This window comes from Carettochelys insculpta, chromosome 6 (genome assembly GCF_033958435.1).
Source record: "Carettochelys insculpta isolate YL-2023 chromosome 6, ASM3395843v1, whole genome shotgun sequence".
In the NCBI taxonomy this organism is placed as follows: domain Eukaryota; kingdom Metazoa; phylum Chordata; order Testudines; family Carettochelyidae; genus Carettochelys; species Carettochelys insculpta.
Window position 1 is genome coordinate 66,889,089 of NC_134142.1, and position 15,059 is coordinate 66,904,147.

At 43.8% G+C, this 15,059-nt stretch overlaps 1 long non-coding RNA gene across 1 annotated transcript in view; it reads right to left on the reverse strand.

The window, feature by feature from the left end:
- LOC142014178 (uncharacterized) overlaps window positions 1-8,230 on the reverse strand; it is a 39,666-nt gene extending 31,436 nt beyond the window's left edge. The window contains exon 1 of the long non-coding RNA XR_012645879.1: window positions 8,111-8,230. This is a non-coding gene — a long non-coding RNA (uncharacterized LOC142014178). The remainder of the gene's footprint in view (window positions 1-8,110) is intronic.
- Window positions 8,231-15,059: the final 6,829 nt, after the last annotated feature.

Sequence of the window (15,059 nt, forward strand, 5' to 3'; positions counted from 1 at the left end):
ATACAAGTTTATGACAATACAGCTCACTGTAGTGCCAGATATACTAGATGGATGCCTCTGGACGTCTACGGTAGTGGGAATGTCACTGCTAACTGTGATCACAACAAAGACATTTAATCACTTTCTGCCCATGAATATAGAATTCTGCTAATGGTGAAACCAGGTGAGACAGAATTGATGCTAGTGAAGCATAAGGGGTTTGGCCTACTGTTATTAAAAATATTAGACTGTAGGCACAAGAAGCAACATATATCAGTTCGTCATAGTTACAAACAGAAAAGACACAAATATAATTGACTACCTTTCCCAGTAGATGTAGGACAAAGTCCTCTGACAGATGATATATCAAATATTACTAAATGGCTATAGCACCATATTTGATCTTAATCATCAGGCAAAGATGAAGCGTCCCTATACTGGCATCTCAGGTTTTAAAATTTTTCAGTAAAGATTTATACAGTTTTTTCAGACCGCTCTAATTAATGTTGTTAAGGATTTCAACTGTGATTGGATATAAAAGAAGACAGCAGGCAAATGCTATCTCTTCCCTCAAGACAGCTGTATAAATAGTATAGCACTGACTTATTTGATTTTATTTTTGTTTGAGGTTTATTATTGTGTAGTAAATTAACCCATTTTAGAAACATCAGAAAGTAACTTTGGTTCCAAAAGAAGAAACTATTTCTATTTTTTTCATCACTGTATATATATTTCTGGTAAAAGATTAGCCCGAATTTAGATTTCAATCCAAACTTTTTTCAGAGTACAACACTTCAGTTCCAGTTAGACATGTTCTTAAGGGTACCAAGCACAGCTCTGAACCTCCCCTAACTTCAAGGGGCTTTGGAGTTAGAGTTTCAGTTTGGATTCACTTTATAAAAGTAATTCTGAAGCAAAATTTTTGGTTCAGATCCAAATTTTTGGTTACAGTGTTCTTCTGGTTTGTGCTGATTTGTGTTTCTGAGGTATGTCTAGGTAATAAGGATGCATACACAGGTTTGAGCAAGCTGAATACTGGCCCAAACATTCTTCCAAATCAAAAATCAGACTACTTGACAAACTTCAAAACAAAATAAAACCAAGCCGTTTTTCACTTCATGCTTTCAGATGGGACAAGATCTATCGGAACTAATGAACAAACACTTGCCAGGTTTGATCAATACTTGGATATCAGACTTCCAAGGAAAACCTAGGTTGCTCTCAATCAGTGTTCCCTCTAACTTTTTCCATCCATAGGCAGAATAAATTTTGTTAAATGCACCAATGCATGTGCAAATGTACACCACCAATAGAAACACCTGGTGCCCACTGTAGGTGGCTATGGGCCCTCTAATCAGCTGGGTGACACCAGGGAGCCCAGCTCATCTTACAAGGGGCACTCCTCAAATGGTGCTGTGTCAAGGTCTCAGCATTGTGTTAGGGGATATGTGCTGCTGGACAAAACATATAAGTGAGATGATCTTGATCATTTTCAGATATTAAAGGTCCAATATCTCTTTTCCCAAAAGCAATTCCAGTGTCTAAGGCAATTTCACTGGGGGTGATTACATTCTGCTGGCTTAATTCCTCTTTCTGTTTTAACTATTCTGTTCTTCACAGCCTATGCTAAAGTGATGTGTAGTGTTGCCTGTGTGGTGTTCAACAGCTTTGGTTTGCCTCTGTTTTATTTTAAAAACAAATACAAACTAAATTTAAAATTAAAGTCCCCCTGTGAAATCTGCTTGAGGCTCCCAGATTTTATTTGTTCCAGGATTCCTACTACCCAAAGAGTTCACATTCTTGTTTTATTTTCCAGGTCATCTGTATTGTGAAGAGATTTATTTTTCTTAAGGACATAATACTGGTTCAGACCAATGGTTGATTTAGTCCAACGGCCTGTCTTTCAACAGTGACCAATCCAGGTGCTTCAAGGAGAGCAAATGGGCAACTGTCAAATGATCCATCTCCTGTCATCCATTTCTGATATCTGGCAAACAGAGCCTCAGGGATATCCAGAGCATGGGGTTGCACCCCTGCCATCTTGGCTAATACCCATCAGTGGACCTGACCTCCATTAACCTATCTAATTCTTTTTTGAATTCAGTTATAGTTTTGGCCTTCACAATATCCCCAAGCAACAAGTTCTACAGCTTGACTGTGTATTGTGTAAAGAAGTACTTCCTTATGTCTGTTTTAAACCTGCTCCCTATTAACTTAATTGGGTGGCCCCTGGTTCTTATGTTACGCAAAATGCAAATGCAACTTTCTTATTCACTTCTTTGCACCATTCATGATTCCAGACCCTATCATATCCATCCACCTACTCATCTCTTTTCCAAGCTGAACTATCCCAGTCTTTTAATATCTTCTCACATGGAAGATGTTCCATGTCCTTAATAATTTCTGTTGCCCTTCTCTGTATTTTGCTATAGTTAATGTATTTTTTTACCAGAACTGTTGGAGTACCATAGTTTATGATATTTACTGTCTTACCTAACTATTTCCTAGTAGTTCCTAACATTGAGAGCTGTTTTCATTGTTGCTGCTGCACATTGAGTGGATGTTTTAATAAACTATTCACAAGGACTCCAAGATCTCTTACCGTAGCAACTAATTCAGATGCCATGATTTTCTAGGTATGTTTGGGATGTTTTTAAACATGCATGATTTTGCATTTATCAACACTAAATTTCATCTGACATTTTGTTATCCCATTGTGTGAGATCCCTTTACAATATTTCACAGTCTGTTTTGGACTTAACTATATTGAATAATTTTATATCATCTGCAAATTTTGAATACCTCACTATGTACCCCTTCCCTCAATTTTTCCAAAGCCTTTTCTACTGACACCTATGTGTTGAAGACAGTTCCTTAGATCTGTCACTTAAAAAGAATGGGTCAGAAGTGGGAATCTCCATCACATTTTCCACAAAGACTGATTCAAATAATTCCCTCACCTTCTCCACAATGTCCTTGTCATCCTTGCGTGGTCTTTTAGCACTTTGATCATCCACTGACCCCAGTGTGGGAACCCAGCATGGCAAGCTTCATGCTTCTAGTGCACTCTTCTCCTGTTAGATGTTGAGATTTTTGGCAGTTGCCATTTGAATTCTTTTTTGAACTATCTAAATTATACTTGACTTGCCAGATGTTATGCCCCTTTCTATTTTTTCAGTAAGATCTGATTTTCAATTTTTAAAGAATGCTTTTTTACTTGAACAATCTCTTTATTCTGTTGTTTAGCCTTGGTGGCCATTGTTTTGGTCTTCTTCGTATTCTTCTTAATTTGGGGTATGCGTTTAACTTGAGCCTCTGTTAGGATATTTTTAAAAAGCTATTATGCAGCTGGTAGGCATTTCACTCTTGTGATTGTTTCTTTTAAGGACTAGGTGCAAGGTGGTGAAACACACCAACTTTTTGGCACATTCCCAGACTTTATATTTCTTGGCTCTTTGGGCTGGCAGGTGTTGCCCGTCTCAAGGCAGACACCAGGCTCTTTCATCAACTTCAATGTATTCTCCCTGATTGAAACTGATAAAATGCTCTTGCAGTAGCACCCTGCCACAAGCCCGTTGTCATCATTACCCTCATTGAACACCAGGCACTAACGCTCACCCAACTTATTTTTTAGCTTTCTAGCACCATTATACAGGCAGTTCTAGAAGTGTCACTTTTCAGCTGACTGTCATCACGTGATGTATCTGAATGGGAGTCTTTTTCATTTGATTGTTTCTCTTCAGTTCCTGCCTATACTTTATCAACTTCTATCCTCTCCTCTTTACTAGGATATAGGGAATCTTCATTAATAGACCCTTCCTCTAGGATATTTCTGTCCAAACCAGGTGCTCTCCACATCTGATGGCTTTTCCCAGTCCATTAGTGTAAAAACTCCTTCTTAATCATCTGGTAGATTAAAATACATAGTTTACAGAGTTTTCTCTATTACTGAATCAAATTCTAAGGGCCAGAACTTCAGTCTCTTGCTTAGCAATGATAGCATAGCTCACAATGTTTGTCTGTTGTCAATGTCTTATCTTTTTCTGTCACACACAAATTCTGTGCAGTGTGTAAAAGCCAAAAAGGGAAATTTTAGCTGCTCAGTGAATGGTAATTTAATATGCCAAGGCATTATAAAATTACAATGGAATTCCAAGAGACTGTTCCACTAAGCTGTTTCTCTTCTCTCAGACTTACTTTTCCCATGTATGTTGAAGGGGTGTGCTTTCACACCAGGGCCATAGAGAGAGGAACAATGGCCAAGCGATGTTGGCAATGGAATTTTACTATGTAGCTATTTTTTTTCTTTCCATACTACTCTCTCTACACTTTATTTTGGAGAGTTTTCACAATTCTGTTTCCTGCCACAGCACAGAATATGGGGACCACCTGACTGTAGGGTAACACAAGAAACAGCCTCACAAAGCAACATGCTGTCATCCTGTTGCTAGAATTAATGAAGAGAGATGAAATACAGAAGTGGAAGGAAATTGATTTTAGTTCAGAATTAGAGATGAACATGAATCAAAATTCTGAGCCCAAATCCCCTCATTTTGGGAACATTTGCATCCAAGCCCAGATCAATCTCAGCACTTTGCACCTTAGACCCTATCTGTAGAATGGATTAAACCTAAATTGTAAATCCAAATTTTGGGAAAATTAAGATCTGGACCAGATATTAATATCACGGATTAGCTGGCTGGCCCTTAAGGGTTCAGTATATGATGGATCAGCTACCCTGCCACAGTTTATACTGACTGGTGGCCCAACTTAGTTATTAGACTCTGCCAGGAAGAAAGTGGAGGATTCCAATAAAAAATGGAGTGAACTACTTTAAGGATAACCCTGGTTAGTGTCATCTCTTTGTCTGAATGCAGGGGAATGGGAAGTGTGCCAGTCCCTAGACATTGGAGCTGCAGAAAGCACAGCAGCTGATGATGAAATGTGGGGAAAAAACTACAGCAACTGTGGTGTGACTGTGAGGACAAAGTGGCCTGCTGAGTCCTGGGTGTCTGCTGGATACTGACATAAGACTCTGGCCTCAGATGGGGCTTGAGTTTATAAAGTGCTCTGAACAAAGCATTCCTAAGGCTGAAGTAGGCCAATGGCTGGGTGGGGGACTCACTGAGGTAAGGGTGCAACAAGGCCACATCCAATCAAGAGAGGGTATACTGGGGCATCTACTTTGCCACACTAAATTTGAAGCCCTCAGCCTATTACCATTCAGACCCTAACTCCTGCTTCACAGATAGACTAATATTAATACTGGGTATCTATGGCAAAGTGCATTTAGAAACTGATTAATATAAAATTCTAGAATATACTTTCTACATTATTGGACTTGACAGAAAATAGAGTCAATTTTCAAAACCTTTCCTATTTAGAGGTTGAAAGCAAATGACAACCTTAAATTTACACACTGAATGTCTACATTGTTGAACAATGTTTCCTTTTATCACTCTGCAGAGTTTTACTCTGACAGAAATATTAGTTCCCAGATTCTTGTACATATTTAAGATACATTTTCACTACCGGGAAGATCGACCCTGCCACTGCCAATATTCTGCAGTATGATTTAGCGCATCTAGTGGGGATGTGCTAAATCCAACTCTGAAGACATCAACCACGCTACTGCTGCCCCCCATTAGGAGTAAGGGCAGTTGACAGGAGCACAGGCTCCTGTTGACCTCCCTCAGTAGAGATGGCACTGAAGCCCAATTTAAGGTATGTCAGCTCTAGATACATAATTACCTCAGCTGGAATTAATTCGACCTTTCCCTGCAGTTTAGACTTGCCCTTAGTTACCAAGAAATCAATGAACTATGAAAAAAAGGGTAACATCTCTTCTTTTATATTTGCAGTTGAAAATATTTTTGCAGTAACAAGCAATTCCACAAGGTGGCAAGGTAGTCTATTGTATTTCAGACTACTGCAGCTAAAAGACTAAGTACATCAGGCCATCTTTCTTTCTTCTGTATCATATTCTCAAATCTTCAAACCTCCCAATCTGTAACATTAGCAGTCAAAATACGTGAAGGATGACAGACAGGTGGAAGATTTGTATTTAGCTTATCACAACATTTACTGACTTTTTAAATTACAAAATCTGCTTTGTGAGACGCTTTCTCATTCTATAATTTAACCAAAAAATTTTTAAAAATAAAACAGGAAAAATGTATATAGCTATAAAATACCACTTTCCCCAAGGAACCTCAGCATGGTTGGGTAGCTGGCCCTCTAGTGCCTCAGCTATAATGCCTCTACCACTTGAACTTCAACAGTAATTACTAGCCCCTTTTATAAAAGCCTCTCAAGGGGAATTTGACACACATGTTGCCTGTGGATCAGACAGCAGAATACTTGAGAACAGTATCCTGTGTTCTATCCTTTGCTGTAGCAGTGGCATGTGGTATCTACAGATGTGACAGAGTAAGCTCATTTATTTAGCATATTCAACATGAAAGCAGTGTAGCTTCTGGCCATACCTGGATGAGGTATATTAAAAAATCTAAATTCCATTTCTTATTTTGCTTGACGTAACCTCTCATTAACTTATTTGTAAAATCTAAGGTCTGAGAGGTCTTGGTCATTTCTGTTAGTACAGAGTGAACTGTATCTTAGACCCTTTTCTTCCTCCTAAGTACATCCTATCGCTGACACACCTGGCTTCCCGAACCTTGCTTTGTGTAGAACCACACAGATCAACAACTCTCCTGGACCACTGGCTTGCAGCACACATCTTAATGACACAGTCATGTCTTGGTTTGGCACCTTAATAGTTTCCCTTGGGAGCCTGTGTCTGCATAAAATTTGCAGTGACACAAAGTGTTTTCAAAACAGCATTATTAATTTCTGAAAGGTACAAAGCATTTGAAGTATTGGTAAAATGTTTAGTGTTTAGCCAAAAGCACTAAAAGGCTTTGTGCACACTGGCAATTTTTGTTGAGGAAATGTACCTTTTGTTGCTAAAACTGCATGAACATTCATACTGCAATATGACTTTTGTTGCAAAAAAAAAACCATGTTTTTGCCAACAAAAAACTTCCAGCTCCACAAGGGAATTTTTTTCTTTTTCCCTCCACATGTTGTCACCAAACACAAAGTGTAGATACCTCAGGGTGTTATGTCACTGATTCTGGCTTCCAAGAAGTGGCCCACAATTCCCAAGTAGCCACTCTGGTCAGTGGTTTGAACTTTGCTGCCTTGCACCAAATGAGCAGCTACCTGGCCTACCCCCTCAGAAGCCTCACAAAGTTTAAATCCCATTTCCTGTTGCCTGAGCATCTGGAGGCTCTTCCTCTTTCCCTGCACTACCCACAGGCTTGTTCAACATGCAGTGGTTGCATGGCATCTTCCCAGATGCCCATATCTGGTCATCGCAACAAATGCTCTCCCACCTCCTCCCCTTAAACTGCCACAGAGCTGTTGGATCTCATCAGCAAATGGGGAAAGGAGTCTGTTCAATCCAAGCTGCAAGTGACTCATAGGAACTAAGTAACACATGGGGCACTGTCACAGCTAAATCTCCACCCTTGCACTTCAGGTGCAGATAATGGGGGCCAGCTAGCCAAATAAAACACTACTAGACTGTCTCTGCAGTTCCCAGAGTCAGAAAAAGTTTTTCTGAGTTCACTTTCCCCCGAAATCAGTCAGTAGCTTCCACCATCAAGTGAACAAAATCCCCTTTTGAGGACAGAAATCTCTTGGAATCTCTTTCCTGAGGGCAAACCCCGCCCCCCAACCTCCTTTCCTCAAGAGGTTGGAAAGAAACAACAAAAGAACCCCACAGACTGCAATGCAGAGTCTGGTGAGCTCTCTGGTAACTTGTCTGTGGCCAGGCACATAATTTTAAGCCCGCAAAAAGACACCAAAGATCAACTGGCGCTTGTTAAAAGCACTTTTATTATTAACGTAAGACTATCTTTGCAAGCATCGTAAATGACTTAGTGTTAAAAAAAAGAAAGAAAGAAAACAACTATGAATTGAAGCAAAACACACACATTTGTCCCTGGGTCACATTCTTGGTTATGGGAGAAAACAAAAGGAACAAATAACCAGCTGACATTATTTCCAAACTCCCAAACAATGAAAATAATAAACATTATGCAACTATCTAAACTTCCCTACTCACACATTCTGATGAGCCTAAGTGATCTGTTTTGGAATCGCTCATTTCTTCCCTTCTGTTTCTGGAGAGATCCCCTTCTTTTCTGTCTCTGTCTCTAAAAAAGGAGATTCGACGGTGTTTCAGTTTCAGGTTTGAATTTTTCCACTAGCTTCTACTGGCTCTTTGCCACTTTCCCCCAAACTCCCTCCCTCAGATGCAGATTAGCTTAACCCTTTCCTAGCATTCCAGGTAAATTTAGGCTTTCCTTTACAGCTCCCATTCATAACAGGCACATTTTTCAATCATTGGGTGAAAAGGGGTATGAGTGAGACATGCTGCAGTGCAGAGCAAAGATTAAAGAACTCAGATCCAGGGATGAAAGTAACTTAAGTGTCTTACAGGTACTATTATATTGCTCCTGGGGCCTCAGGACCAGTGGTTGAAGAGGTTCAATACAACGGTACCTGTAAGAAGTTTAAGTGTGGGAGGCTCAGGGCAGGGTGTTAGACTGTGTGGAGAGCTCAGAGTAAGGAGTGGAGATAAGGAAGAATGCAGGAGTCAGAATGGGAACCTGGGAATCAGGAGGAGCTCAAGCCAGGGTGCTGGGGTGTGAGGGCTGCAGGAGTCAGCTGGGGAGTAAGGAAGAGCTGGGGCATAAGGGGCTCAGAGTCTGGGGATAATGCAGGGTGCAGGAATCAGGGCAGGGGGCTGGATGCATTGGGGAGCTAAGGACAGTGGGTTGTGGGGGGTTCAGGAATCAGGGCAGGGGGCTGGGTATGTGTAGGAATGAAGGTGGGGGACTAGGGGACCATTTCAAGAGTGCAGGGGCTACAGCACACACACCAGGGTGCTACTATTCTTCCTCCTCTTCCCCTATCAGGGAGCAAGGGGAAAGTGCTCTGTTTGCACAAATTACTCCTCTGGCCCTCCCTTCAGAAGCTAGGAGCAAGCCGTGCACTTTCCCCTTGCCCCCAGATTATCAGGAGAAGGGGAAGAACAGAAGAGTACCAGCTACATGTGGCTGCTGCCTCTCTCTACCCACCCTAAAGGGTGCCCTGGGGTTAGGTTTTGGGCTCCAACAGCCCCAGACAGATGGGGTGCATGAATGCCCCAGCTAGCCCCTTTCACCTGCCTGGCTGCCTGCTTCATAACATGGAGAGTTCCAGGAGCCTAGCTAGGAGCAGCAGCAGCCAAGCACCCCAGCAGGCCAACTTCTTACCAGAGCACCACACCGGGGTGCATTGGCTTACTTTCACTTCTGGATAAGCCTATGATAAGGCATGTGAAGTGAACTGGTGCTCCAGTGCTTCACTAATGACCTGCAATTTCTATAAGGATTTGGATGTTATCCTTAGCAGTAACCCCACTTCCACCACCAAAAGACCCATGCATATTTCAGGAAGCAGGGGATGAGATGCAGGGTAAGTGGCTGTGACTTGTGGAGTGTGTGGAAAAGCGTGAGGCTGGCTTTGTTCCTGGGAGCTGCACTTATCTCTGTACAACTAATTGATGTGGCCAGCAGAATAGTGATGATCATTGTGATCTCAATAGAATCCCACAGGGAGAGGCTGATAAAACTTTCAGACGTATATTTTTTACTGCAGATTCCACGGCAGTGCAGCTTTGTCTCTGACCCCATTGCAGGACACTAGGTCATACCATTCATCAATCACTTGTGCAGGAACCAAAGCAGAACATAAGTGAGCTACATATGGACCCTCACTCTCTGGATAGTCACCCTGTCATGGTGAGTGGGCTTGTGTGTTCCAATGAACCTGAGAGTGATGCCGTAAGGAACCTTGTACTCCCAGCAGGGTCACTTATGATGGCAAGGTCAAGGGTGAGGGTCCAGATGAAAAACAATCCTAGAAGTCCTTAACAGCAGAACCGGTGGAAGGTAGCAAAAGTAATCCTACAATGGCGTGAAGGTTACAGTGGACAGGAGACTCCCAAACATCGTGGATCCCATGCCATTGGACTTGGGCCTTCTATATGCAAAGAGCCATGTGATGGCTGCTGTGCAACTGTCCTCCCATGTTAAAAGAAGTCCTGCACAGGAATTGTCATCTGGAGCAGGGTGAATGATATAAGCCTCGAAAAGTTGTTGCCCTGGTTCCCTTGCTTATCCTGGGCAGGGAGATGTTTGACAGGGTGTGACCTACCTGAGGAGAAGTCTGGGATAATCAGAATCATGTTCCTTCAAAGAGAATTCTCTACCACAAGCTGGAATTTGTTTTGTCCACATGCACAACTGCCAGCCACTTAAACCCCTCACTCACCATGCATGCTGAGATGTGCTCCTTGCAAGGGTCAGCAGGAAAGTGAGTGGTAAATGTTGGAAAAGGGGATTGTAAGTGAAATGATACAACTCAATGTTAACAGGCTCCTTTCTGTGCATTGTGCTGAACAGCTGAGACCTAAATAGGCCCACAGATCCTGATATGTTTAGTGAAACAGGACAGAGATCCAACAGAGGTTCACCTTGTCCCCCATTCAATTCAAAATTCTGTGTTCAGCAATCCTGCCTCTACACCTTCACATTCCTTTTCTCTCTCTAGGACTGTGGCCACACTTGGCCAAAACTTTGAAATGGCCATGCTAATGGCCAAATCAAAGAATACTAATGAGACACTGAATTGAATATTCAGTGCCTCATTTGCATTAGAATGCTGCTGGCCGCAGCACTTCAAAAGTGCCACTTTCAAATGTGCACAGCTCGGCGTGGCTACACAGGGGTCGTTTTTGAAAGGACCCCCACATTTTGAAATCCCCTTATTCCTGAGAGGAATTCCTCTCAGGAATAAGGGGATTTCAAAATGTGCAGGGTCCTTTTGAAAAGAACCCTGGTGTAGTCACGCCAAGCCACATGTGTTTGAAAGCGGAACTTTCAAAGCGCCAGGGCCGGCAATGTGCTAATGCTAATGAGGTGCTGAATATTCATTTCAGTGCATCATTAGTATTCTTCGATTTGGCCATTAGCATGGCCATTTCGAAGTTTTGGCCAAGTGTGGCCACAGCCTAGCAGTACTCATTTTCTTAGGCCCTTGACTCCATCTCCCAACTTTGATTATGATACTTGGACCAATAAATATCTGTAAATTGTAAACCTTCGCCATCACCTATCTTACCGACTCTTAGAAAGTGCTTTAATGTGTCTCAGTGCACTGTTTTCTGATGAATAAACGCACACTTTAATATCATTTCTACGTTTTTATTTACTGTTTAACCATTGCACAGACCAGTCACTGGGATGTCAAGTGCAGACTTCAAAGGCATATTCCTGGCTGTGTGTTGCATTGGAGGGAAGGCACAGCCTCATTTTCCAAGCGTTCCCTCAAAGCCTCCCTGATGTTAATAGCAACCCTTTGAGCTCCTCTAACAGCTCTAGTGTCTGGCTGCTAAAACACTTCAGTCAAGCACTGTGCCCATTTCTTCATCCCTGAACAAACAATCCCCCCTTAGTCACACAAATTATGCAATAGTAACAGAGAGATAGCCGTGCTGGTCTATATACTATGAGAACAAAAAAGCAGTCCAGTAGCACTTTAAAGACTAACGAAATAATTTATTAGGTGATGAGCTTTCGTGGGAAGAACTGGGTCTGTCTCACAAAAGCTCATCACCTAATAAATTATTTTGTTAGTCTTTAAAGTGCTACTGGACTGCTTTTTTGTTTACAAATTATGCAAAATACAATAAGGCATGATAACCATGGAAATATGATTCTCAGTGAAGTCTTTCCTCCCACAGAGACATCGCTATCTTACCTTCAATCTACCAAAGGTGCATTTGACCACCATCTCGCACTTGTTCAGTCTGTTAAAATGCAGAAAGAGAAGTTATTCACCTTCATGCAGTAGCGATGGTTCTTCTAAATGTGTCCCCATGGGTGCTCCACTTTAGGTGTCAGGGTCACCCTGGCTCTGCAGATCAGAGATCTTGATAGCTGTTTCTGCCAGATTATGCATGCGTGGCTCCCCTACTCCTCTTTGTGCTCTTTTCATCACATGCGCAGTCCAGTTTGATCCAGTTCCTTGAAACCGCTCCAGATCTGAAACCTAAAGCATCCAAAGTGGGGAGGAAGGGTGGGTGGTGGAGCACCCATGGGGACACATCTCGAAGAACCATCATTACTGCACGAAGGTGAGTAACTTCTCTTTCTTCTCCGAGTGTCCCCGTGGGTGCTCCACCTTAGGTGACTGAGTAGCAGTAGTGCCCCTCCCCCGAGAAACTAGGAGGCGGGTACCAGATTCAGGTCTTGTCCAGGACAGACAGCACTGCTGTGGATAAGGGGGTATCCTCAGTTATCTGTTGGTAGATGGTGTAGTGCTTCACAAACATGTAGTAAGATGCCCAGGTCACTGCCCTGCAGATATCTTGAAGGGGGTCTCCTCTGAAGAATGCCGTCGATGTTGCCATCACTCTCGTTGAATGTGCCCTCATCTGGCATGGAAAGGACATGCCCCTCAGTGAGTAGCAGATTGTGATGCAGGACGTGATAAGGTCTTTGTGAGGAAATTGCTTCGCCCTTAGAACGATGGGCTATGGACACCATCGGCCTCTCAGTCTTCCAAAAGGGCTTGGTCCTGTCGATGTAGAAGGCCAAGGCTCTTCTAATGTCCAAGGAATGCAGCTGCACTTCCTGTGCTGAGGCATGTGGCTTAAGGTAGAATGCTAGAAGCACTATCAGCTCATTGACATGAAATTCTGAGGCGAGCTTGGGAAGGAAGCGGGGATGTAACCTGAGTGTCACCCCGTACTTATTGAAAATTGTATACAGCGTGGTCACCGTAAGGGCCGATAGCTCGTTTACCCTTCAGGCTCACATGATTGCAAGAAGGAAGGCGGTCTGTTGTGTCTGAACGGAGTTGTGGCCCAGGGTTCAAATGGGCCTCTCAACAGTGTCTCTAAGACCAGATACAAGCTCCAAGTGGGTGCTACCGGTCACCTTGGTGGGTACATGTTCGCTAGGCCTTTGAGGAATTGTGCCATCACTGGGTGCACAAAGACGACATACATAAGAATGACCATACTGGGTCAGACCAAAGGTCTATCCAGACCAGTAGCCTGTCTGCTGACAGTGGCCAGTGCCAGGTGCCCCTGAGGGGGTGGACCGAAGACAATGATCAAGCAATTTGTCTCCTGCCATCCATCTCCAGCCTCTGACAATCACAGGCCAGGGACACAATTCCTTCCCTTGGCTAATAGCGTACCATCTACTGTATGTCTGAAGGCTGATATAGCAGCCAAATGTACCTTTGAGGATGCCAGCGCTAAGCCTTGACTTTTTAGATCTAGTAAGTAGTCAAGTATTGAGTGAATTTTTTCTGAACAAAGGCCCTCTGCCACACTGAACCAACAATCAACCAGGCCTTGAGGTGTAGGGTGTGCGGCTGTGGATGTAGTATCGTTCCCTTCTCCTGAGTCACTAGAGCCGTGTCTACACGTGCACGCTACTTCGAAGTAGCGGCACTAACTTCAAAATAGCGCCCGTCACGGCTACACGCGTCGGGCGCTATTTCGATGTTAACATCGACGTTAGGCGGCGAGACGTCGAAGCTGCTAACCCCATGAGGGCATGGGAATAGTGCCCTACTTCGACGTTCAACGTCGAAGTAGGGACCGTGTAGTCATTGCGCGTCCCGCAACTTCGAAATAGCAGGGGCCGCCATGGCGGCCATCAGCTGAGGGGTTGAGAGACGCTGTCTCTCCAGCCCCTGCGGGGCTCTATGGTAACCGTGGGCAGCAGCCCTTAGCCCAGGGCTTCTGGCTGCTGCTGCGGCAGCTGGGGATCCATGCTGCAGGCAGAGGGTCTGCAACCAGTTGTCGGCTCTGTGTATCTTGTGTTGTTTAGTGCAACTGTGTCTGGGAGGGGCCCTTTAAGGGAGCGGCTTGCTGTTGAGTCCGCCCTGTGACCCTGTCTGCAGCTGTGCCTGGCACCCTTATTTCGATGTGTGCTACTTTGGCGTGTAGACTTTCCCTCGCAGTGCCTATTTTGATGTGGTGCTGTGCAACGTCGAAGTTGAACATCGACGTTGCCAGCCCTGGAGGACGTGTAGACGTTATTCATCGAAATAGCCTATTTCGATGTTGCTACATCGAAATAAGCTATTTCGATGTAGGCTTCACGTGTAGACGTAGCCTAGATCTACAGGACAGGGTAGAAGATGAGGCTTTTGTAGTAACATTCTGCATAGGATCAGGAATCAATGCTGATGTGCCCGTGCCCGTGCCAGTGCTGTGAGTATAAGCTTGGCTCCATCCCTGTTAACCTTCTGCAAAATCTGGAGATCAACACCGTCAGTGGGAATGCAGTGGAGCAGTTGACCCTTCCAACTGATCATGAACGCATTACCTAGGGAATGTGGTCCCAGGCCCACTCTGGAATGGTATAGCTCACACTGGTGATTGTCGTGTGTCACGAACAGGTCTACGGTTGGAAACCTCACCAATGAAACACCGCTAGGAGGATGTCTCTGTGGATCTGCCACTCACGATCTGATGCAAACTGCTCAGTGTGTCCGCTTCCATATTGTTGACCGCATGCAGATAGCATGCAGTTAGCATTATCCCGTTGCAGACGCACCAGTTCCATAGGCAGATGGCCTCCACACTGAGGGACCGAGAACGGGCTCCCCCTTAACGATTGACATCGTACATTGTAGCAACATTGTCCGTGAGTACCTTGATGGGCATGTCGTGAATGTTTGGTAGAAAATGCTTGCAGGCATTGCATACCACCCTGAGTTCTAGTAGGTTTACATGCAGGGTCAACTCTGCTATGGACCATTGGCCTTGCACGGATTGACCATTGAGGTGTGCTCCCCAACCCAACAAGGAGGCATCTGTCGTGATGAGGGCCTTGGGATGTGGGTGTTGAAAGAGGACTCCTGCCAACAAATTGTCCAGCACTGTTCACCATCGTAGAGAGTTGCACACATCGACTGGTCCTGCCACCCATTTGAGTAGGTTT